Source organism: Anser anser (assembly GCF_964211835.1).
Source record: "Anser anser genome assembly, chromosome: 1".
Lineage (NCBI taxonomy): Eukaryota > Metazoa > Chordata > Aves > Anseriformes > Anatidae > Anser > Anser anser.
The window spans coordinates 95,767,131-95,789,532 of NC_139720.1; the positions used below are offsets into that span (position 1 = coordinate 95,767,131).

Consider the following 22,402-nt stretch of genomic DNA (forward strand, 5'->3'; position numbering starts at 1 on the left):
AGGGTAAATATTGGCTTTATTAGTGGGCACTTCTCTCTTTTTCTTGCCAGCATTTCAGTGTTGCAACAGCATCGTTAGTTCTTGTCTGCTTACTGCTGAGGCCGTGCTGACTGGGAGACTGCCCATGTCCCTTTGAATCCAGGAGAGTGAGGGGAGCATTTTCCCCCGTGTTACAGCCAAACCCATCTTCTTCCAGTGTGGCACAAGCCTGCTGCACGAGCTTCATGCTGGAAGTGTTGAGGGAGAGGGGTGGCAGAGCAGCAAAAGATGGAAGTGTGGCCAGAAGGCTGGTGCCCCTGATACCCCGGACATGGAAGCTGCAGCTGTGCTTTCAGCAGTGGCAGCAGGGCAGAAGAAAAGTGAGCAGCATCTCCTCTGTCCCTAGGGGCAGACCCCACTCTAATCCTGACAATGTGATGGGGGGCAGCCCCAGTTTTGTCTGCACCCTGGGGCCCTGCCAGCTGATCACAGGGGGGAGCCAGGGCAGTGCTTCTGCAGGGGAGAGGGAATTAACAGACGGAAACAGAGAGGGTGCCATATATTGGGGGAGTGTTTGGTGCTCAGGAGTATTTGTCCTGGGGACAGTCCTAGCTTATTGAGGGCAGCAGACTGGGGATTGCAGTGCATTCTGTGATCCAAAGGTTAAAAAGAACTTTATTAGGCTTAGAAAGTGCAGAAATAAAGCAAGGAAGCCAAGCCAGCTCACAGAATATAGCCCAAGAGATCGTTTAACATATTTATGTAGATTTACACAGAATTGCTTACTAAATTGCTAGGCCTTGCTGTTGCATATAAGTTGCAAAGCATAAAACAAATGCAGCTTCCTAACCTCTTCTTGTTTTCTGATGCACGAAGTATGTACAGCAGGTTTGTGTGGATCTCATAAAAGGTTGGAGGGGTGATGTTTCCCACAGCGAGCTGTGCGCAGGCTGGATCAGAGCAGTGCCCCTGCTGACCCTAAGCACACTGCTGACCTTGCACACAGGGAGCACTGTGCAGTACTATGTTTCCCTTGTAGGCAAGGCTTCGCTCTGGTTTAGGAATTGGGGAACAGCTCAAGGTAAACCAAAAGAGCCTTCTGAAGTCTAAGGGGTGGTTACCCAGTCCTTTGCACTGGTTTAAAACTCATCTTTAAAACTTACTTACAAGCTTATTTTTTAATCCATTTTAAATTAAATCAGTGCATTTTTCTTGTGATAGCAGGGGCAAAGAGAAGAAAGGAAGGGAAGAAGGCAGAAACAAACCTGTTGGATGTGTATGTGCACACAGCCTTTAAGAGCAAGGCCTAGCTCTGGCATTTGGATGTAGCTCTTTCTTTTCTCTCAAAAAGTAAAAGTCCAGAAACTTTACTGGCTGCCAGCCATTGATAGTAAACCTGGGTGGGACAGTCTCAGGTTATACTAGTTACCTTCTCCTTACGATTTCAAACAAGGACAGCAGAGCAGAAGCATGCGTGGAGTTGAGCGAAGGGATAAGGAGGTGTCAGCATCTCTTAAAATAATGCTTTCTCTGCCAATAACTTGCTCTTTTCCAGTGGACAAGTCATTCAGTTTCTATGTGCCCGGGATGGTGCCTTGATGGCACAGAGTCTTCTTTGGTGACACTGGTTTCAGGTATTGCTCTTTCACTTCCCGACATCATCCTTTCCTTCCCTTTCTTCTCCCTCCAAAGCTCATTCCTGCTCCTGTGCCACTGCATGTTACTGCCGTGTTCATCAGTCAGCATTTGCCCAGCAGTATTATCAGTCTGTTAATTGCCGAGACTGTAAAATATATATTTAAAAAAAAAAAAAGGATTTTGTGAGGTGTGTTTGGAACAGTTACACCATCTGGTTCATGGAGCAGTGCACAACTGAGGGTCGACCTTCTGGGAGGTGGAGATGGCACAAGGGATTAGTGAGGAAGATGCAGAAGCGGCAGGCACCGCAGACCTTGCTGCCACCACATTCTTCATATTGACAAACCACAGCCTCCATTTCAGCACTAAACAGCAGTGAGAGGATGTGCCATGAGTCATTACTAAAGGATGTTTGCAAAGTGTTATGAGATCCTTACAGATACAATGCAGAGAAATGTCCCTGAAGAGCAGAAATCTCTGTTCTTACCCTGCAAGATTTGCTAGGCAGAAAGTAATAAACAAGAACTATTGGGGGTCATGGTTAGCCTTAGAGCATGAACTCCAGCTTGGGAAGGTGAGACCTGGATTGTGTAAGAACTGCACATTTTGAGAAGAGGGTGGGGAGAGGTGAGGGGGTTTTAAGTTGCAGATACTTGGTGGTGGTCTAATAGCAAGAAGGTAGAGACGAGACTCACAGCTATAGGTTAAGCTTTTGACCCTGTTCAGTATGTGGTGGGCTGAGCAATTTTAGTCTAGCAGGCTGAGAATTTTGACAGCAATAAAGCTATAATTTGCAGTTACCAGTGTAAATGTTATAATTCTCCCACTCCATGATAATTTGTTGTCATTCTCCCCCAGCTCACTTGTCCTGTGTGTGGTGCTGGCAGAAGTGTTTGTGTCGTAATGCTGTGAACCAGATAACCATTTTGAAGGGAAAGTTATTTTTCACCCTGAGCTAATTCAGCAGACAGCTGCATGAACACTAGGGTCAAGGAAGAGTGTGGTGCAGGAGCATGAATGAATGGTTAAAGGTGAGGAGCATCAAGGCTCTTTGAATCAAGTTTAGCATCACTGATGTCTCAGTCTAACCAGAGCAAAAGAGGGAAATGAGCTCTTGCCTATCTTCTAGAAGCCTTGACTTCTGCATTTTTAAAAGACGGATGAGCAGAAAATATGCACCAAGACTTGACAGATAATTACAGCCAGGAGAGAAAAAGGAGGAAGGGAAAAATTAAACAGGTTGGGCAGAAAGATCTTATACAAGCATTTTGTGTCGCAGAAATCTGTTTGTAAAGGAAAAAAAACACAGGGAGCCCTCTTTCAGTGTGTCCCTTGATTTGGCTGCAAGTTCACAGCTCTCATGAGCTTCTGTACCCCCCACTGAGGTACTGGGGACAGTCACCATCGCACTCACACACCCTGTGCTGTGCAGCCCTGCTGCCACTTTGGGTCACCAAGTAAGCTGGATCACCTTGCTGATCTGGCCAAAAACTTGCCTGTCAGTAATCACTAGATCTCGGGCAAATGAAGGGCTTGAAACATGTAGCAGCACAGGTTGAGAAGTTTAAGACAATTTGAAACAGCTGAGAGGCAGATCAGGGACCTATGGTTCCCCATCCCATAGCACACCTAATGTGGGAGCAAGAAGGTAGTGTTCAGGGAATACAGTTGGCCATGTCGTGCACTAGAGGTTATGCTAGGCAAATAGTTACAACCAAGCAAAAGCTGTTTTACAGAGCTCTGAGATCAGGGCTTTGTTGTGTTAAATGTTTTGTTTGTGAGACCAAAGTAGAGTGTTTCTGCTCTGAAAAGACACCAGACTCCAGAGCCAGCTCGGATGTGATGGGAAAAGTTGTCATCAGCACAGGAACATTCAGTGTCCAACAGGTAACAACTCCTCTGCAGTGACATTGCTGCTGGTTTTGGGGGGACTTGAGATGGGATTTGATTGAGGAGGGGTTTGCTTCTATGACTAGGAGAGATGGGGGGGGAAGAGAGGAGAAAAGAGGGAAGAGAAGTTGTGAGAATCTGTTGTGGAGGGAACACAGTTCTGCGTCTGTTCCTGCCAGCCTCCAATACAACGACCCGTGCACCTGGCTCTTTGATATACATATCTTACCTTTTATTTTTTTCCCCACAAGCCTGAAGACCCTGGGGTAAAAGACTCCCTATGGCTCTTTGTCTCTGTAAAATGAGCTGGTCTTGTGTAGTAGCTGGTGTGAGGGATATTTGTTTTTAGGGGAGCTTTTGCAGAACCAAAGAAGCGAGGACCCCTATGACAGCAAAAATCTCTTTTTTCTTCACTTGTAAGCTGCTGCTGTACACTGCTAAGCTGTTAACCCAAATACGACTGTATTTCAGGAGCAGGAAAAGACCTTGTAAAACCCTGAGGGATCCCATGGGATGGGATGCACTAGGCCAATGTGAAAATCATGCAGCACTTGTGCTTTAATTGCCAGCTCTGTCCTTGCTCGTGAAGTCAGCATGCTCTTCTGACTGGGCTCCCCATAGGCTTTCTGCCAGCCCAGTTATTGCAGAAATTCTGCATCATTTTGTATGGTGGTTTTTGTATGGCACAGCTTTAAGCACTGCAGGCTTGGTTCTCCTTTTTTGGAGATTGGTCTCCTTTTTGTTTTTATTTATCGCTTGCTTTTATTCTGCCCTTTGTTTCTTTCACCGTATTGTTCATTTATTTGCACTCCCTTTGTGCCTTGTCTCAAGGCTGTGAGCAGCGTCTCAGTACAGGGAATTCATTGCGCTAACACGTCAGAGTGGAAAGAGCTCCCATTCAGGCACAGGAGTATTTTTTTAAAGGGGAAACCGTGTTATCCACAGCTTCAGGTTTGTACAGTGCGATGTACAAAGACTGTCCCCTTTGGCATGGCTTTGTCTCCTGCTGCTTATGACGGAGTATGAATTGAGGAACAGAGAAATAACGACAAAGGAGCTAGCTGGAGCCTGCTGAAGGGGAAGCGAGAGCAAGCAGGGCCGATGTCCAAAGCCACAGGCCACAGAGGGATCCCATGGAGCACAATCCTGACTTGGTGCAAGACATCGAACAGGCAGGTGGGAGCAGAGAGCGGGGGCTGCACCTCGGGGTGAGGTGTCACATTTCTGCTCCTGAGCTGCTGCAGTTCCCAAGAGCACTGCCTCCAGCTACTCTCAGTTTAAACGTGCACTCAAATGTTCAGCTGAGAAATGCAGCAGGGGAAAAGCAAGTACATACCCCTACATCTGCGTGGTGGGAGAGGACAGCCTAACTGCCAGGCAGCCCTGCAAAATCTGTCTCTGAATGTGAGTCAGTGCTGGGGCTCCCATGAGAGGTTCAAGAGAGTGGTGGGGCCACTGGAGAAGCAGGTTGCCGTGTCAGCAGTGAGAAGACTGATATGAACAGAGATGCTTGGGAGAGGAAAAATAAAGGTGCCTTTTTAACTCCACAGCAGTACCCGGCACACAGCAACCTTCCTGAAACAGGACTGCAAGGCAGGCAAAACAAGTCCCATCAGTGCTCGCTGTAGTAGCTTTGGCCTGTGCTGAGCCTGGCCTGAAAGAGCTACTTCAAGAAAAAGGAGGTGCGGGTGGAAAAGGCAATGGACACAGCTGGTGCCTGCAGGCAAGAACAGTGGGGAAGGAAACTGAAGGTCCTGAAACTAGGCAAAGCCATAGCGTGAAAAGCTCTATAAAAAGCAAGTACCCTGATTCCTTGTTGCCTTCTGTAGCTGCTTCTGCTGACACCAGTGTGTGGTCGCTGTCTTGGAGAGCGCTCAGCAAGCAGCAAGTGCTGCAAGGCAGCAAGGGAAAGTGGTTTGAGCTGGTGCCCTGTAATGAAAGGAGAACTTGCAGAGTTGCTTAACACAAGAGGAGATTCATGAAAACACAGAATCTGTTTGCCCCATATGTGAGTACTTAGCAGTAGCTGGCTCACACTGTGACTTGGTATTGGTCCTTGGCAAGACCGTAGAGCTCCAGAGCTGCTCTGGTTTAAATTCATGTGCTGACATTCCCACCTGAGCAGCTACATTTGGCTTCCAAGCACCGCTGCTGAATTACTACATATTTTACACTGCAAGAAGATGTGTGCAGATACCCATGTCTTGTATCTGAATAAGCTTTTCAGGTTTATCCTTCAGATGGTGGATATTTCTTTGTGTGTTATAAGATTCAGAGACTTCATTTCAGAGATCAGTGTGACTTCTAATAAGCAATTAAGTCCATGGCAAGTCAATCACTCTATAATTAGCTCCAATCTGTGTTCCCATTAGCTACAACATCCTTTACCTGCCATTGAGCCAGCAGTAAAAGGTGTGAAAATCCTTGTGACCTTGGAAATGCATCCAAAAAAAACAAAGCAAAGCCTTCCGGTCAGACTCTTGCAGACAACTGAGAACACACAGGAGGAGATGCCTGTTGGAGAAATCACTGCTGAGGAAATCCTCAGCTGTGCTATTTAGTAAAGCTTACTTCTTTTTATTAGTCCTGAGAAGCTATGACAGGTAATTTCACTGATGGGAGAGTAAGGATAAACAGAAAAGCAGGCATTATTCAAGGATTTGGCTGCAGTAGCAACATTTTTCACAGTAGCCACGGTCTCTAGTCTCCCACATGCCTCACCCAAAACTCACTGTGGGTCCACATGCACACCAGCTTATAGAGATGATCCAGCTGATTATACTCCTGACTTAAAGATGATTTCTAAGTGAGGCTAGCAAAGGCAACGTGAGGGCCAGTGTGGTTTGATTCAGCAGAAGCAGCTTCTGGCCTGCCTCACTGGACCCTGTGCAGGAGCCAAGCTGCCACCAGGCAGCTCCTGCCCCTGCCTGCTCAGCATCCATGCTGGAAGCTCGCAAACCCACAGGGGAAGCACAGATCCTGCTGGCTCTTGGCCATTCCGCATGGCCCTGGGCTCAGACTTGGTTGGTGTCTGTTTGGGACAGTGGAGAATTTGCCTCACAACCGTCCCCACTAAGGCACTTCTTGTTTGGATGTATATCAGTCTTGAAGTAGGTCTAGCTTTACAGGCAAGGCCAGATATTTTTAAAGCAATGTAACAAAGTGAAGACACAGGCATTTAACAGGATTTTAAGATGCTGCCAGGCACTGCAGGGAAGATAAATACCTTACTTGTACTAATTCCTAAGTTGGGGTACTGCATAAACCAGATTGCAGCTTGGGCTTGGTTCTCTCACTACTATGTGTTTATGTAACAGTTGCTCTGAATGGATCCTATCTAGTGTTTCTGTAATATGCCACAACGCAGTGATAAACTTGGAAGCTAGTATTCTCTCCAGTAATATTCTCTTGCTTTTTAATATCTCGTGGTATTTTAGTGTGTGCATTTTTCGTCAGATGCAAATGACTACTCGGGGTGCCTTGTCACAAAGAAAACAGCTCTCCTGTGTTCCAGTTAGCAGGTACCATTTAGGGTGCGAACAAAGCTAGAGATGGGCAGGACTTAAAAGGAAGAGCATTCCTCATCAGTGCCTCCCCCCCGCCACACACACTTTTAATGGCAAATATTGCCACAAACAGCAAAATACTAGAAGTGAATAGTCTGGACAGCCCATCAAAACCATTCAGTAGGTCTGTGCAGAGCATGGGTAACTATAATCAGCTCATTTTTAACGCTGTCACTTGAACAGCTGTGTGCTGATAGCAGCATTATCCAAATAAGAGAGAAGCTGCTCCTCTGCAGAGCTCTCTGGCTTCCTAAGCACTCCTCGGTTGCACCAAAACAAAGGGCCAAGTCGGAAAGTGACAGAGGCTATGTATGTGTGGGGGAAAACTTCCAGGCGTGGCAGCAAGATTCACATGTAAAGATGCTGGATGGGCATCCAGCAGTATCCCAAAGAGCAGCATGCTTGTGAGGGGAAGAAAAATAAGCCAGCTGAAGGGGCTGATCCTGCAAAGACTTTGGGGTAGTGACTTGTTACTAAAGCTGGGGGGAGAAAACCAAAAGGAGCAGAAATTTCATGCTGTAACCTTTTTATTTCTGTGTGTGATTTTTACACAGAACCATCATGTTTTTACTAAGTTATCATTTTTCAAATGTATCATTTGGGTTCAGCTGGAGCATTCAGAGTGACTCAGGGTACTTTTTCTTCTCATTGTTGACCTTTTGCTTCATAGAAAGTTTAAAAATGGAAAATTCTCTCTTTCCATTCTGCTAGACACAATGTCATTGCCATCGATGTATGCTCTTGCAGAGACAGCACAACTTTGCCTTGTATTTTCCTGATGAAGACCTGCTGCTGAACTGTGTTCTGGACTTTTTTTCTGGGAATGGTTCATGCAGCCCCTGAAAAAATCTTGGTTACATTGTGGGGAGCTGGAAGGGTGAGAGGAGCCTGCAGTAGTTCCCTTTGTAAGGAGCAGTTTCCTGCACTGTGCAGATTTGTTGTGATTTATGACCCAAAGAAACACTTGCTGTTCAGATGGGGTGGCTCGTCCAGCCCTGGAATAGCTCCTGTGTACTCAGTGCCCCTCTAACAATTTCACAGATACTGCTCTTCAGAGACAGGTGCTAACTAGACGCTGCAGCTATTACTACCTGGCAGAGTTTCTCAGCAGTGCCCCCAAAATTTTATGCCTGAGGGAACATATCCTGTTTCATTTCACCAGACAAATGTTTTTTAACCTTTTTCCAATTTGCCAGCCACTAAAAATTCCAGCAGAGTTGTGGACTCCTATGGGTTGAGTTGGTTTCCTTTTCTTGTTTTTTTATCTGTGGTCATCTTAAAAATAATTCATGGACCCTTGGGATCTCACATACTATGGGATGAAAGCTACAGTACTAGATCAAGAAACTGATCCACTGATGAAATGAGCAGGTCTAATCCCAGATGCAAGTAGTGCAGAAATAGGGTGCAGAGTTAGTCCTACTTTGTTTGTTTGTGGTTTGATAATGTGTTCTTGTGGATAAGGCCCTGGTGTAGCAGTCAGGAGACTGGGTAGCAAGCAGGACCTATAGCTGTGCAACATGCTCTGCAAAGCAGAAAGTGTGGTTGATACTTGTGGAGAGATGGGACAGGTACTTAGATCAATATTTTGGAGTCGTGGAAGCAATATTAAATAGAAAACTGGCTTCTAAAAAGGGCAAGTAGCCAAGCATGGTTATTTGTTGTGGCAAGTTCTGAAAAAGACTTTTCCTGAGGTCCTGTGGTACTGCAGAGAGACCTTTTCTGTGACATTACCAGAAGCTGGCTTCCTGGGGTGATGACAGTGGTAAAAGCGCTTAACATTTTTGTGACAGGGAGAGCCTGTCCATGTCCTGGTGCCATCAGAAGGAATTTCCTCTTCAGTGTGAAGAAGACTTGTTTCTTCTGTATTGCAGGAGGTAGTGGGAACACAATACTTCATTCAGAAGTTCAGCACATCTCCAGTTAAGACTGCATGAGCTGGCTGCAATTCAGCCTACTCTTTAACAATGCCTTCAACCTTTTAACTTTGCCAACAGGCTTTGGAAGAGCACCACATTCAACTAATAAAATACAAGGGCTAAATTTGCCGTTCCCAATCCAAATTGCTGTCAGATCACAACCTGCTGGCAGGATATCGTTGCCATGTCTTACACCTTCTTTGTAAAATTACTGGGTTGGTGAAGCTATCTGTGAGAGGTCAGGAAAGTTTTTGCAGGAGTTTTGTGGAGAACTGAATACCCAGGAATACGAGAGTGTCTTGTCTTCCTACTAAACATGCCATCAGCCTACTGGGTAAAAACATAGGAACCATCTAGGTACTGTTTTTCTAAGCTGGGTAAGTGATATCTGCACTCTTGCTATTTGGATATGCCTCCAGATGCTGAGGAGGTTCCAGCAAATCTGTGGCTAATTCTTCATGTCTCACAACACCGGAATAATTTAACTAGTACTTGCTGCTGTTCCAAACTGCTGGTTTTTACAGCTGGATGTCTGGAAACCAGAGAATTTGTTTCTGGTGATCAGTTTTAACCACGGATTGAATGAGAATTTGTCCCAGAATGGGAAACAGTATAGGAAGGTGTCAAATAATTTCCATGGTTGGAAATGAAAGCTTCCAAACCTTTTCAGAAAGCACCTTCTGAAAGAAAAGAAGATACAAGGAGGAGAGGCCTGTGTCCTATTTTCTGCGAGGAATCAGTCCTAATTTGGTGGATTAAGAGAATGGCATGCTTGGGGTTTAGCCTGTGTGAGGTCCAGAAATAAGAGGTTCAGGAACATCCCTTCTTTTGTAGGTACACTGAGTATTTCAAGCATGATGTTCTATGTTCTGGCTGTCCTGCACCAGAATAAATCTAAGTTGTTTCCACTGCAGACAGAAAGACAGAACATCCTGTGGGTTAGAGCTGAATCTTCATGTTCAGAGTCAACCAGGGATCATCCCAGACAATTGCTCATGACCTACTGCGCCTGTATGCAGATTTTACTCTACATCTGACCTCACATCCCCTCCATGTATCTGCTAAACACTGCAGATGTCACGCTGATCCCTAGGACTTGAAAGTACAGAGTGCTTGTCTAATAATCTTGTTACTCCTGGAAGGCTTTCCAGGAGCAGAATGTGCTGTTCAGGTCTGATACTGCCTTTAGTGTGTCCGGCCCCCACCTGTCTTTAATCATATGCACTGATACACCATTAAAAAGCTGCCTTGTAGCTACTCCTCAGCTTTCATCTTGGTGTATGTCCCTGCTTTGTTGGTTCAGAGACCAACTACAGTAACACTTGGCATTTACAAAACACTGTATGTAACCTGCGCAGAGCGTTGTCCTGATAGAAGGCTGCTGACCCACATGCCATCTGTATGAATTAGGTCATACTGGCTGTGTTTTGTCTTCGCAGTACAGATAAGGGACTTATCCTTCTGGAAAGTGGGCTGGAAGTCAGTGCAAGGATTTTACTCCCAGCAGTGCTTGTGGTGTTTGATTTACTGGCCCTAAGTGGAGATAACAGAAACAAAGGGGAAAAAAGGTCATAAAGTGCAATGTGTTTATTCTGCCCCAGCGAGAGGGTGCCATGTGTATGAGCCTGGGCACTGCCCAGAAGGGAGGATGTCTCTGCACTGCCTCTAAATAGAAGTCTGTGTTATTGTAGTGATCCTGGGAGATCCCAGCAAGAGGCAAGCCTTATTTTACTATCTGCAAGCAAATGCGTAGCAATATGCCGTTCTTGCCCTACAACCATGACAGTATGTTTGCTGGGAGGGAAGCTGAAGGATCCAGCTCATGAAGAACCAAGAGGAGCTACGACTTCCCACGTCACATTAGAACTTGTGGCAGAGCCAAAACATAAACCCCTTCCCCCCCTTGGTGCTTAACCATCCTGTCTCCAAATGTCCCTCTGCCGCTGTGCCTGCAAAGCCGTCGTTCTGAAGAGTATTAGTATCTGCCTCTGAAGTGACTTCAGCGCAGTTTCTCTCTTCCTCACCCCCGCACCCTCTCTTATTAATTTGAAAACTCCTATTTATAAACCTGCTCAAGCCTGCTTGTTCAGGGAGGAGGAGCCGAAATGCTCAGCACACAGGCTAGGATACTCAGCAGACATGCAGGCAGAGCTACTTCTCACTCAAAGGGTAATAACCAGATGGAACAAGTCAGCAGGAAGAGTGCCTGAAATGTCACAGAAATGAGATCAAGCAACAGCTAGAGCTTTGTGTCTGCAGGCAGAAGGGGGAGAATCACAGGATCTCAGGAAAGAGTAAGAAAGACGGGCTGAGCGGAAGGAAAATATGTAAGCGGATAAGCACATTGCACTGAATGGCCCAGTCGTCTCCCCAGACTTTCATTCTTCTGTTACGCATTTTTGACGCTCTCTCCCAGCCCCTCTGACAGCGATGAACAGGAGGCCTAAAGAGCTGGCTTGCTGCAAAAAGTGTGCCATGCTGCTGACTGTGGAGTGACTTGTCACCTCTGTTGTTAAACAGATCACTTCCCTCCCTGCATCTCACAGAGATGCACAACCCTTGTTAAACTTGGGCTGGCCTGCAATTTCTGTAGCTCCTGGTGGTTTTGTGCTGTCAAGCTAGAGAACAGGCTGATGACAACATGAACCCCTGTGATGGAAGAAGTAAGTACCTAAATAGCTGTCCTACATTGTATGGCACTATATGCAACCACTTGACTTCCCTTAACTCTCCTTCTGGCTGTGTTTTATGGTAATGATCCAGACACGACCCAACTACCTCTGCTGTTCTAGAGAACCCCAGGACCATTTTGGGAGACTAGGTAAGTTCATCTGCTGTGAAGAAATAAAAAAAAATAAAAAAAAAGTCGGTTCCTAAGGTTTATGCAAAGAATAAACAAAACTGTAGTTAGCCAGAAGGAGTTACATTCATGGGGAGAAACAGAACCACATTGTTCAAAAAATCAGAGGAGAACAAAGAGGTTCAATGAGAATCCAAGACCAAAGCCATTTCTGCCAAGGGACTGGCATCAGCGTGCTGAACACAACCTCACCTCTTCCCCTTCCGGCTTACCAAGTGATTTCATGGAGCTCTTTGGGCTGGCACCTCCCCGAGCTGCTCTTCTTCCCTGGGTTGGTGCCAGGGAAGGCAAAGGACCTGCTGTCCCCAGCTCTCTGCTCTGCTCTTCTCCAGCCTGGATTTCCTCCGTCGGTCCTGCTAGTACCAGATTAACTCTCTCTGTTGTCTATGTTGTTAGGTGATTTGTCCTTCGATACATTATTGTTACTTAGGGAAAACATTTTAATGCCCACAATCCCACAAAGCTAAAATCCCAATAGTTTATTGGCAGTTTATAGGTCTATTAAAGGACAGTCATTCCCACAAGATGGTCGCAAGGTGTTGAAGACAAGACACAACCAGGGGATGAAACAGACCGAGACAATGGGACCAAGAGTTAAGGTAACAAAAGTAACATAATGTGCACAGTTGCTCAGTTGTAGTATTTTCATCCTGATGATTTTAATGATGGTATGCTGGACACCCCAGAGTACTGGGAAATTCTTGTGATAATACCAGAAAATTTCTAAGTTACTGAATTACCTATATGTAATTGCTCTCTTTGCTGGAAAAACCTGATCCGGTTTGTGGTATCATCTGACGTATCTGAGGCATTTAAGAAGCTCTTTGCTAATATGAGGGAAAAAAGCATCAGCCTACCTATAGCATGTCTCTGCATCAAACACAAAATCAGGTGGCTTTAGAAGTGAGCAATGAAGAGGGTCACAGGTCTAGAAAACCTGGTGGAAATGGGAATGATTGAAAGAAATGGCTTTTCTGGGTTTAGGAGAAAGAAGATCGAGGGGGAACATGGAAAATCATTTCTGATGCCGTTCTAAAAAGAACAGGGGTTAGTTGTTCCCTGCTTCCGTGGCAGAAGGGTTATACAACAAATAGTGGGCAGCTTTGTTTGCATAAACAAAGATTTTGGTTAAGTATCAGAAGTAGATTTATTCTGAAAATAGGAAAAGAAGCAGCGAAGCAGCGTTGGAGGCTTGTGAAGTCCCTGTTTATGGAGTCTTTTAAAAACAAAGCTGCGTTAGTCAACGATGGCCTAGGCAGATCCACTTTGTTGTAAAGCAGGGATCAGTGAAGTCTTTATAGCCTGGTATTTCTATGATTTCTACTAAGTCTGTAGTTCTAACAGCAAGGCTGCAAGCTACGATCTTATTATATAAGTAAAGATAAATGGAAATCTTCATTGGGTTCACAATGACTAACTCTGGAAAGGGAAACAGGAGGTTTAGGGAAAACAAACACTACAAGAACTTTTATATCTTTATAGGTGTAACTAGGCCCTTTAGTTTCAGGAGCATCTGTGAAGAGAAACCTGGATTGAGTGGGCTACAGAGGCAAAAACTGCTACTCCTTGAACTCAAGGGAAAAACTGGAGGAAATAGGTTTGTCCTGTGATTAAACAGATGGATTCAGGGCTGCCACTGGGATCCAGCCCTACAGTGACTACACTTAGAAATGTACAAATAACAAAACTCACAGTAATAAAATGTTATTGATGGAAATACCCTGACATAGATAAAGTGGTTCACTATTTCACAGCTGGAATAGGAGAGAGATTTAGTGAAATTAAGCTGCCTTTATTTCTTGTCCAAAGCCAGGGGGAAAAGTTTAACGGCACACAGGTAAAACAGATGGATTTTAAATTGCATCATCAGTAACCTATGGTATAAGTACTACATTTAAGGTGATTGTTTTTAAACAGCATCCACTGGGCTTGAGTTAAAACATTAGATTTACTCAAGTGTATAATCTCTTACTTAATAACACTACATGTGAATTGCCACTGTATACATGAAAATCTAGTTTGTTTGCATTGAGATTGGTTGATCTAATATTGATTAGGTTTCTTTGTTCATCCCAAGTCATTTGTTGATTTCATATTTCTGTGGTCTCAGTGGTTTTTCCTTTTTTTTTTTTACGGCTTTCCTTTTGTCAAATGTAGACATTTCTAAACAGTGGTAGATCATAACCCATGGTCCTACCTTAAGCTCTCAAGCATATACATAAGGCTTGAAACACTGTGGGCTTAACTCTGGAAGATGACAAGAACTGTGGCTCCAGTACAACAAACTGTATTTGTCCTGGGCACAGTCTGACTCAGCTGAACTAGTTGTGTGCTAGGAGGGAGAGCAATTAAATCAGGACTTGTTGGGATGAAGAGAAGCACTCCAATACTGATCATAGCAATGGCCACCACATTGACTTCAGTGCAGTTCCTCTAATGTATGCAAGAGTAAGGGAAAGTGGATCTGGGTCCATAAGATCCTTACTCACTTTAGATTGCAGCCTACAACATGATCTGTTTCACCTGGAATGACATCAGTTAATTGAGATAATAGATACTTATCACTAGTTTATGACAGTAAGAAGTTGTTCATGTTCTGTAAAAATTCAGTGAGTTAACAGAACCTAATTAGCATACCTCCTCCAAGAAGGTTATTAAGCTTGGAGTATCTAAAAGTCCTGTCTAAAGTCCGCCGTGGTGAAAGGAGCAGGCTCTGTCATGCTCCCATTGTTAATGGCTTAGAAGGATGAGCTGTTTAGACAGGTTGGTGTGAACTGATTATCCCCGGTCCAGCTCACGATAGCCTATTGTTGAACTCACAGCTGGTCCAGGTGAACACCCTTGGTGAGTGAGGGACTCCTTCTGGAAACCTTCTGAGGCAGGGAGATGTAAAACTGAGGCAGTGCCTAAGGCTGCTACCCGCTAAGGATTGCAGCTTTAATTCCAGCTTCCCTGCATCCTGCATTGTTATGTGATTAGACAGATGATCCTATTTTCTAAGACTCTCCTGAGATACAGCAGATTGATGTGGCGTCTTAGCTGTAAAGGCATCATGAAGCTGTGAAGTACTTCATAAGGGCCTTTGGCAGATGCTATTACCAGAGATGTGATATTTTGAGGATAAACCATGTGATTTGTAATTACGTTGTTTATAAACTATGCTGTTTATCTTTATATATCATTTACTGTTATTGTTGCTCCCTGCTACCCAATCTCTCTTTTTTCCATTTTTTCTGCTCTCTCCATCCCCAGCCAGCTCAGGTCTGAAAGTTGTATGTTGTGGCCCAGCAGTGCATAAAAGTGGCCATACTGCATTCAAACTGGGTACATCAGCATAGCAGCATGCTGCAGGGATCTGCAGGGAAGCCTTGGCTCAGCTCAGCACTGCCCATGCACAGTCTAGAGATACCCAAGACCTGATGGGAAATCCACAGACCAGCCTGTTTCAGAGTACAAATCTATCCTAGGGTCTAAATGTTTGTCACCACTTCTCTGCCTATTGTTCGGTGTGGCCCAGAAATGAATAATGCAGAAGATTATTTGAGTCATGTGGCCTCTGCTTTCTCTCAAGTTCCTTGGATGAACAGAAGTTTCCTATAATATGCTGCTACACTTAGATCCATTTAAAATGCATTTAGGGCTATCTTTGATCCCTTTCTTGCTTCAGAGTAGCAGTGCTTGGTCCACCGAACAAGATTAATGAAAACATAGGACAACAACAACCGTAGAGCTCCCGGGTAAGGGAAACGAACGCTTTCTTTTTTCTCCCTTTCCTACGCAAGCTGCATAAGTTGGATCTGGAAGCTGGTCAGCCAGCATCACAAATGATCAGCTCTTTCCAGTTATCAATCCGGAAAGACCTAGCTTGATGCAGAGCTACAGGGCCACGTTCAGATGTGTACTTGGGGGTGCTTCTTGTATGTTGACGGGGGGAAAAAAAAAAAAAAGACTAACACAAGGGTTAATAAGAAGGAAAAATACTGTTCTTTCACAGACACTTCCAATCCTCCACTGTTTTCTCTCCTTGCTGCACCCTGCCCCTTCTGTAGTCTCCTAGTATGTAAAATATTCTTGCTTATATTGCATAACTTACAGTGTTGATGTCACTGTGGAATTTGATGCTTGGCTGATGGATTTTTTTTATTAGATGCAATGATTAGAATCTAAGCAGTTACCATAGCTTTAAAATTTCTATAAATGTGTACTTGTTTCCAGTGGGGTTTTCTCTGTATTTGTTAAATATCTGGCTGATTCACAACACTTATCACGACATGGGAGAATGAGTGTGTACGGAGGAGCGTGGGGGGAAGGTTTGGATCTTAAAAGCCTCGTCAGATGACTTAAGGGCGGCAAATCTGTTCTGTAGAGTAGGGAGCTTTATTCTTTAAAATAGCTTGCAGAAGAAACATGCAGACTCAGAAATATTGGTAAGGAGATACGATGCGTCTTTTCATTGCATTTGTGAGTCAAAACTAGCCCAAGGTTACTGTGAATTATTCCTCCTGAACTTGCTAAGAACTGTGGAAAAGGGGCTGAAATACCAAGGCCTCGGTTCCTAAACACCAGGTCACCAGTGAAGGATAAGTGACCAGTATTCCCCTTTTCTTTCCCTAGATGAGATGGGGAGGGGTCCCAGGAATCACTTGTGTTGTTACATGCAGCCAGGATATGAAGCGGAATGAAGATACTGCTCTTCAAGTGAATCCATGTCTGTGCATCTAGTTTGTCTGCGTACATGGTGACAAGTTGGAGTATCCCACTGACGATAGTACATTAGGTCAGACAAGGAGGGAGTCCTGTCCTGCTGTATGTTCAGCTGGGGCTGTGGGGGGGGCTGTCTTAAAACCCCTTGCCACAGGAAGGAGTCTTAAAAGAGCTGTTTTTCCCATTAGGTAAAAATAGCATTTTTCTTGTTCTGTTTTGGGGGCTCCCTTCCTTGGCACGTCTGACTCTACCTGCGGGTGTAGTTACCCCTGATAAGGAGTGCCTTTTTCTGGTTTAAGATAAACCACTTCTGCACTAGATTGTAGGCTCTGCTTGGTGTTATCTTGACTGGTCTCTTCAGTACCATTCTCTCTCCTTTTTTATGGCCATCTTGTCTCCTCAGGTTGATGTTTTTTCTGTCTCCTGCTCTGTGTCTGTATAGTCCTTGGAAGAGCAAGGGCTCTTATCATAACAAAAAGAAAAGAAAAACAAAAAAAAGAAAGAAAATATTTTTTGACGTTTTCTAGCACGTGTTCATGAGCACATGCAGCAGGTATGTCCTTGGGAGATACCAACTCAGAGTCCACGTTTCAAAATGTGTTCTAGGACACATTGTTCATTCTGGAGAAATCATCCACAGGTATTTCTGAGGCACTACACTTCATTTATCAGTTCAATGTCAATTGACATTTTCCCTCGTCCTTTCACCAGAGGGGGAAAAAAAAAAAAAAAAGAGTGCACATGAAAGGGTCAATGTTTATGAAAGGTCAGTAATTCCAGATGAAATGCAAACCTATGGCTTAAAAAAAAAAAAAAAAAAAAAAGTTCTCCGTTGAGCAATAAAGCACTTAGAGTTTGACTTTGTTACACAAGAGAGAAACTTTCCAGTTGGCTGGCAGCGGTTCTGAAGGGTGTCGGTGCAGTTATTGATTAATTAAGTCTATTGTTACTCACTTCTCTCATTAATACGAGTGTTTTCTCTTCACTCATGTCCCTGCACAACCTTGTTTTAAAGACTTGGAAGCTGACAGACAATTGCTTTGAATATCAGGCTGCTTATTTGAATTGCTAACTCCTCCTGTCTCAGAAATTTCTAGGTGTGGCGTTTTAGACCTTGCAGAAATGGGAAAGCTGCTTAAAGGTGAAGGCGTCCCCAGTCCCATGTTCAGACCTGGAAGGCTGTGTCCATGTGTAATGGAGAAGAGGGCGCAAGAGGCTGGGCAGGAGACACGGCTCCTGTGCTCTCTGTAGTACTGCACACAGTTCGTGTGCCCAAACTGCACCTCCTGGTGTTCCCCGCTGAGGTGAGGGGCAGACGCCTCCAACGGGCTGGCACTTGCTGTTCAGGATTACAAATCCCTGGTGGACTTGTGGAGAGGATGGGATAGCAGTATCAGCAAGCCAGGAGTAAAGTTTTGCTTCTCCGTATGCTCACCGCAGCGCTAATGAAAATTTCCAAATATCCTTAAACCCACTGTCCTCTGCTCATGTACCCTGTCATGAAAAAGCCTGAACAGCACTGCTGCCCCGGCAGCGGGAGGCTATGTCTAAAAAAACAGAGAAGAGCCCATCTTCTACTAAGCCACCCAGTCCCTGGCATCTCTGTTTGCTATACTGAGGGTACTTTGTTCGCTGGTCCCTGGCCCCAAGCCACTGCCTCATGTCACACAGGAAGCTGAACCGCTGCCAGCTGGGAACAGCTTCTGGTCACTATCTCCAGTCATCGGTGCTCAGCTGCAGCCTGTTAGCCAGGCTCCTGACCTGCCTGCCTTGCAGGTCCCAGGCATTTGCTTTCCCTTTCGAGCCCTTGAGATAGCAGAGTCTGTTGTACGGGAATGAACGGATTTAGGAAACGCCAAGGCCAAACTAAGCACCGCTGGATACCTGCAATTTTTAGCTTCAAGACGTCAGTCCTGGCTGGAAACAATTGTCAGAAACTAAGATGGACCGAGTTCAAGCGCAAGAGCACAACGCTCTTCCTTGATAAAGCTTCTCCCCAGCAGCGATGCTCATAAAGAGATTCTTTATCACGCCAGCCACAAGTCACTCCTGCTTCCTTCCTGCATTATGCCAGTGAAATGCAGGGATCATTTCAAGGGGAAAACTGCAGCAGTCAGGTCAGGAGAGCACCACCTCCACCTTTCTGAAGCAGGGGAAGGACTCTCTCAGTTCAGGACTACTTGGCTGCTTTATAGTTTTGTTTGGCAGGACATGAAAGAGGCCTGGAAATCTCGGAGGGCTATTTTAGGAAATCCTTTACAAGTTCCTCTAGGAAATGGGCCTTACCCTAACAATTCAATTAATTACAATTAGTCAGTTGATCCTGAAAGCAGAAGGAAATTGTATCATGCATATTTCATACAGGATTTGCTTAAGTATCTGTTTTTTAGCTCTTTGGCACTTGCTGATTGTCCTTTTGCCTGTAATTTCAGCTGGCAATACCAATGCCTTTGTATCAGAGAGCTGGGCTTCCTCTTCTGAAGAGCTTCACAGCAGTGTACACTGGCCTCAGTGGCAGTCCTGCAAGCTCAGTCCTCGCACAAATCAGGCTCGTACATACTATGCATAGGTTGGTCTGCCAGCGCAGACAGATACACGGAAAAACTTTATGCCTGGGGATGTCCCATTTTCCTCCAGCTGTTTGGGTAGGTCTCCAAAGATCACCTTGCTGATAACAGAAGACTGCTGTGGCTTTAGCAACACTGCAAATTAAAACTACAGTAACCCTTTGTGCAGTTTAGTACCGGGAAGGAGCCCTACTTTACCTAATGAATTTTAAAATCAGACTTTTTGCCCAGTTCCTAGCCACAGCAATGCGTTGACCATCACAGAGTCCCATGAGAGCTGGGACCCAGGAAGGGGGCTGGCACAGCAGATGGAGACGTGTTTAGCTGGTGCGCTTTCTTAGCAGTGTAAATGTGTTGAACATTGAGGGAAGGCACAGCCAAACTGATGTAAACAGGGTAATATATTTCAGCATAATTGCACTAATTATATGGGGACACTGGTGTTAACTAAACAGCTGTTACCTTTCTCTGATTGAATTAAATAGTTATAAACCTCAGAAGCTTGCCAATATCCTCTTCCTGTCTTGCTTAAATCTCTTTTCCTGTTGTCTGCTTTATCAATCAGTGAGTATGCCTGAGGATTTTGCAGTGTCTCTCCTCAGTCAGATTAGAAGTGTTTGTGGTGCCTTGCTCTCTAAAGCCTTGCACACACAGGGCAATTTTTCTGAAGTTCCTCAGCCACCCCACAGCATCCTGGTGCTGGCAGCTGCCTGCGCTGCTCTGCTGGGTTTTGTGTGAGGGACTGATCCTGGAAATTCGTTGATCCTGATCTGAAAAAACCAGTCAGTAGGAGCAGCTGATGCTTTGCTGCTCATAGAGCAGCCTAACGCATAGGAGCTAAGGCTCAGCATTTCCCTGATGAGGGCTGTGTTTTCTGACCAGTCACCAGGGCGGTCGCAACTCAAGCACTGCCTCTCCCAGCCCCCAGAGGTGCTCCAGCTGCCTTTGCAGCCCTGTTAGAGCAGCTTGAAGTGCTACATCCAAAGCAGATGTAGGCAAACCCATTTTGCTCTGTGCTATAGCAGAAGAATTTGACCCTTAAAATCCCCAACAAACAGTGGTGTGGATGGGAACGTTTCTAAACTGTACGAGTGGGACAGCAGAGCATTAACAGGAGGGCCTCCTCCAGCCTTCTGCCCATGCTGACCATTTTCAGACACTTTCTCGTCATCTTATCACCACTTGCCTTCTCTTTGTTGTCCTCATTGCCCTCTTCAAATATTTCTTTGTCAGTGCTTCAGATCACCTTAGTGAAGCAGAAAGAAAATCTGCTTCGGAAAGAGCAAAGCTGGTAGCTTGGTGGCCCAGCTCCTGCATGCTCGGCTCCACCAGGTCCCCTTGAATGCAAATGCCTGGCCCCAGTGAACCGTGGCCCCGAGCAGTCCTGTCTTTGTATTGGTTTAAATTTGCTGAAAATAGGTCGCCCACCCTATTTAAGAAAGAGCGTAAGAAAAGAATCCTAAACATTTTAATTAGCAGGCATTTCTGAACTGGCAATACTCTGACAGCGCACAGCAGAGCTTATAAATAGAGCTTCAAGTGCCCATGATGTCACGAACCACAAGAGCGTTTGACTTGTGATTTATTACATCAGATCGTGGCTTGTTCACAGGCTCGTAACTTGCAGCCTATTTACAGTCAGTACACCCAGTATTATCCCTAAGCCATCCCACTGTTGAGCAGGTAGGTGGAACTGAAACAGTAAACAACCAATTAAAAGTTTAACTTCATCCTTTCCAATTTCTTCCTGTAGTATTAGCTGAGGATACTATTGCCTAAATTAAGATTGTGTGAGATAATAACAAATAAAAGTTCTTTCATCTGCCTCTGTCATTTTTGCACAAACAATACTTTTACATTTTTTTTGAGTATTTATGCTCAAAAATTATTCCCAAAGCTTGTTCTCTCATGAAAATTGGATTTATTTGAAAACATTTTTCTTTTTCTTCAGTGCAAGATCATTCTTTTTAAAAGATTGCCTGGAATAAATATGTGAAAGCTCATTTATAAAATTTAATGAAAGAATAATTGTAATTTTGTATATAGTTCTGGGCACTGCATACAAATACACATAGATTGCTTTACCTGAACAACAGTTTGCATAACCGGAGTTGGACAATGGAATTAGAAAGGGAAAAACTTGGTATTCGGATTAATTAAGTAACATTAAATTTTAAGTCATATCTTTTCAGGGATGAGGGGAGGATCTCATTCACCTTGGCCATGTTTTGGAAGAGGTCATAGTTACAGACGAAAGATTTAAATATAGGCCAGTATAAACCTCTGTCGTTAATGACTCCTGAATGTAACAATAAAATTGTGTGTCCCTTCCATGTCCCCTGCTATTACCGATTTCCAAGGAGAATTTGGTTTTCCATAGCCCAGTCACAGAGAAAGACACCCAGCAAGAAATCTGCTGACAGAGATACCTGTCAGCCTATGCCAGTGCAACTGGATGCATTGCAAGATAGATAAAGCCCACCCTAAATAAAATGTTGTGTGATGATACCCAGCTGTCTGAAAGCTGGTATACGCAGGTAGCTGAAAATGGACAGGGGATAACTGCATTGTTCAGAAATGGCAAAATGGGAAATGACTTGAGTGGGCTGCTCTCAGCTGAACATCAGTGAATCTCCCTGGTACATTTGCATGTGTTCTCTATCAAAGTGTACAGTAAAGCACTCCTAAATGTATGTTGTGATTTACTTCCCCTTTTTTAAAAAAGACAAAAAAAAAAAAAAAACAACCAAAAAAAAAGAAAAACAACTCAAGGAAGTCTAAGTCTACCAGAGAACAAAAGTAATTAGTAGTACTAATGTCCTGTAAAATACCTTGGACTATGCTTTGAGGTTTCCTAGTCTGCGATCTTAAAAGCATAGCCTGTTCTGCTGGAAAGCCTGCCTCTGCCCTGGGAGCAGAAGCTCCTTTTGTATTCTCATGGGACAAACTACCCCAGAGCAGCTAGTAGAAGATCAAATACTACATGTCGGTGTCATTTGCAAGGGGGACACAAAGGAAACTTTTCTCTGGCCAGATGGTTCTTTCTAAATGTTCATCTGTCTTAATTGACGGACTAAATGTTAGCAACCCTTGCTGGAGTTGGGACAGAGTGCAGATGATATGATTAAACAAGCACGAGATTTTTTTTGCATTTTGCAAAATTTTGCAGATTTTGCATATTATATGTAGCTTTATTTGGTAAATAGTGACTTGGCTGGTTAAAATATACCGGTGGCCATAAAAGAGACATCTACTCCACAGCATTTCAGCAGTATTTCT

At 44.5% G+C, this 22,402-nt stretch overlaps 1 protein-coding gene and 1 long non-coding RNA gene across 4 annotated transcripts in view; both read left to right on the forward strand.

Annotated features, from left to right (window-relative positions):
- Positions 1–22,402, forward strand: part of LOC310892530 (uncharacterized protein) — a 164,812-nt gene that overhangs the window by 120,167 nt on the left and 22,243 nt on the right. The gene's annotated exons all lie outside the window — the stretch shown is intronic.
- On the forward strand, positions 1,738–19,379 carry LOC310886025. The gene is made up of 2 exons (XR_014575082.1): positions 1,738–3,504; positions 17,644–19,379. It is a non-coding gene; the product is annotated as an uncharacterized lncRNA (long non-coding RNA).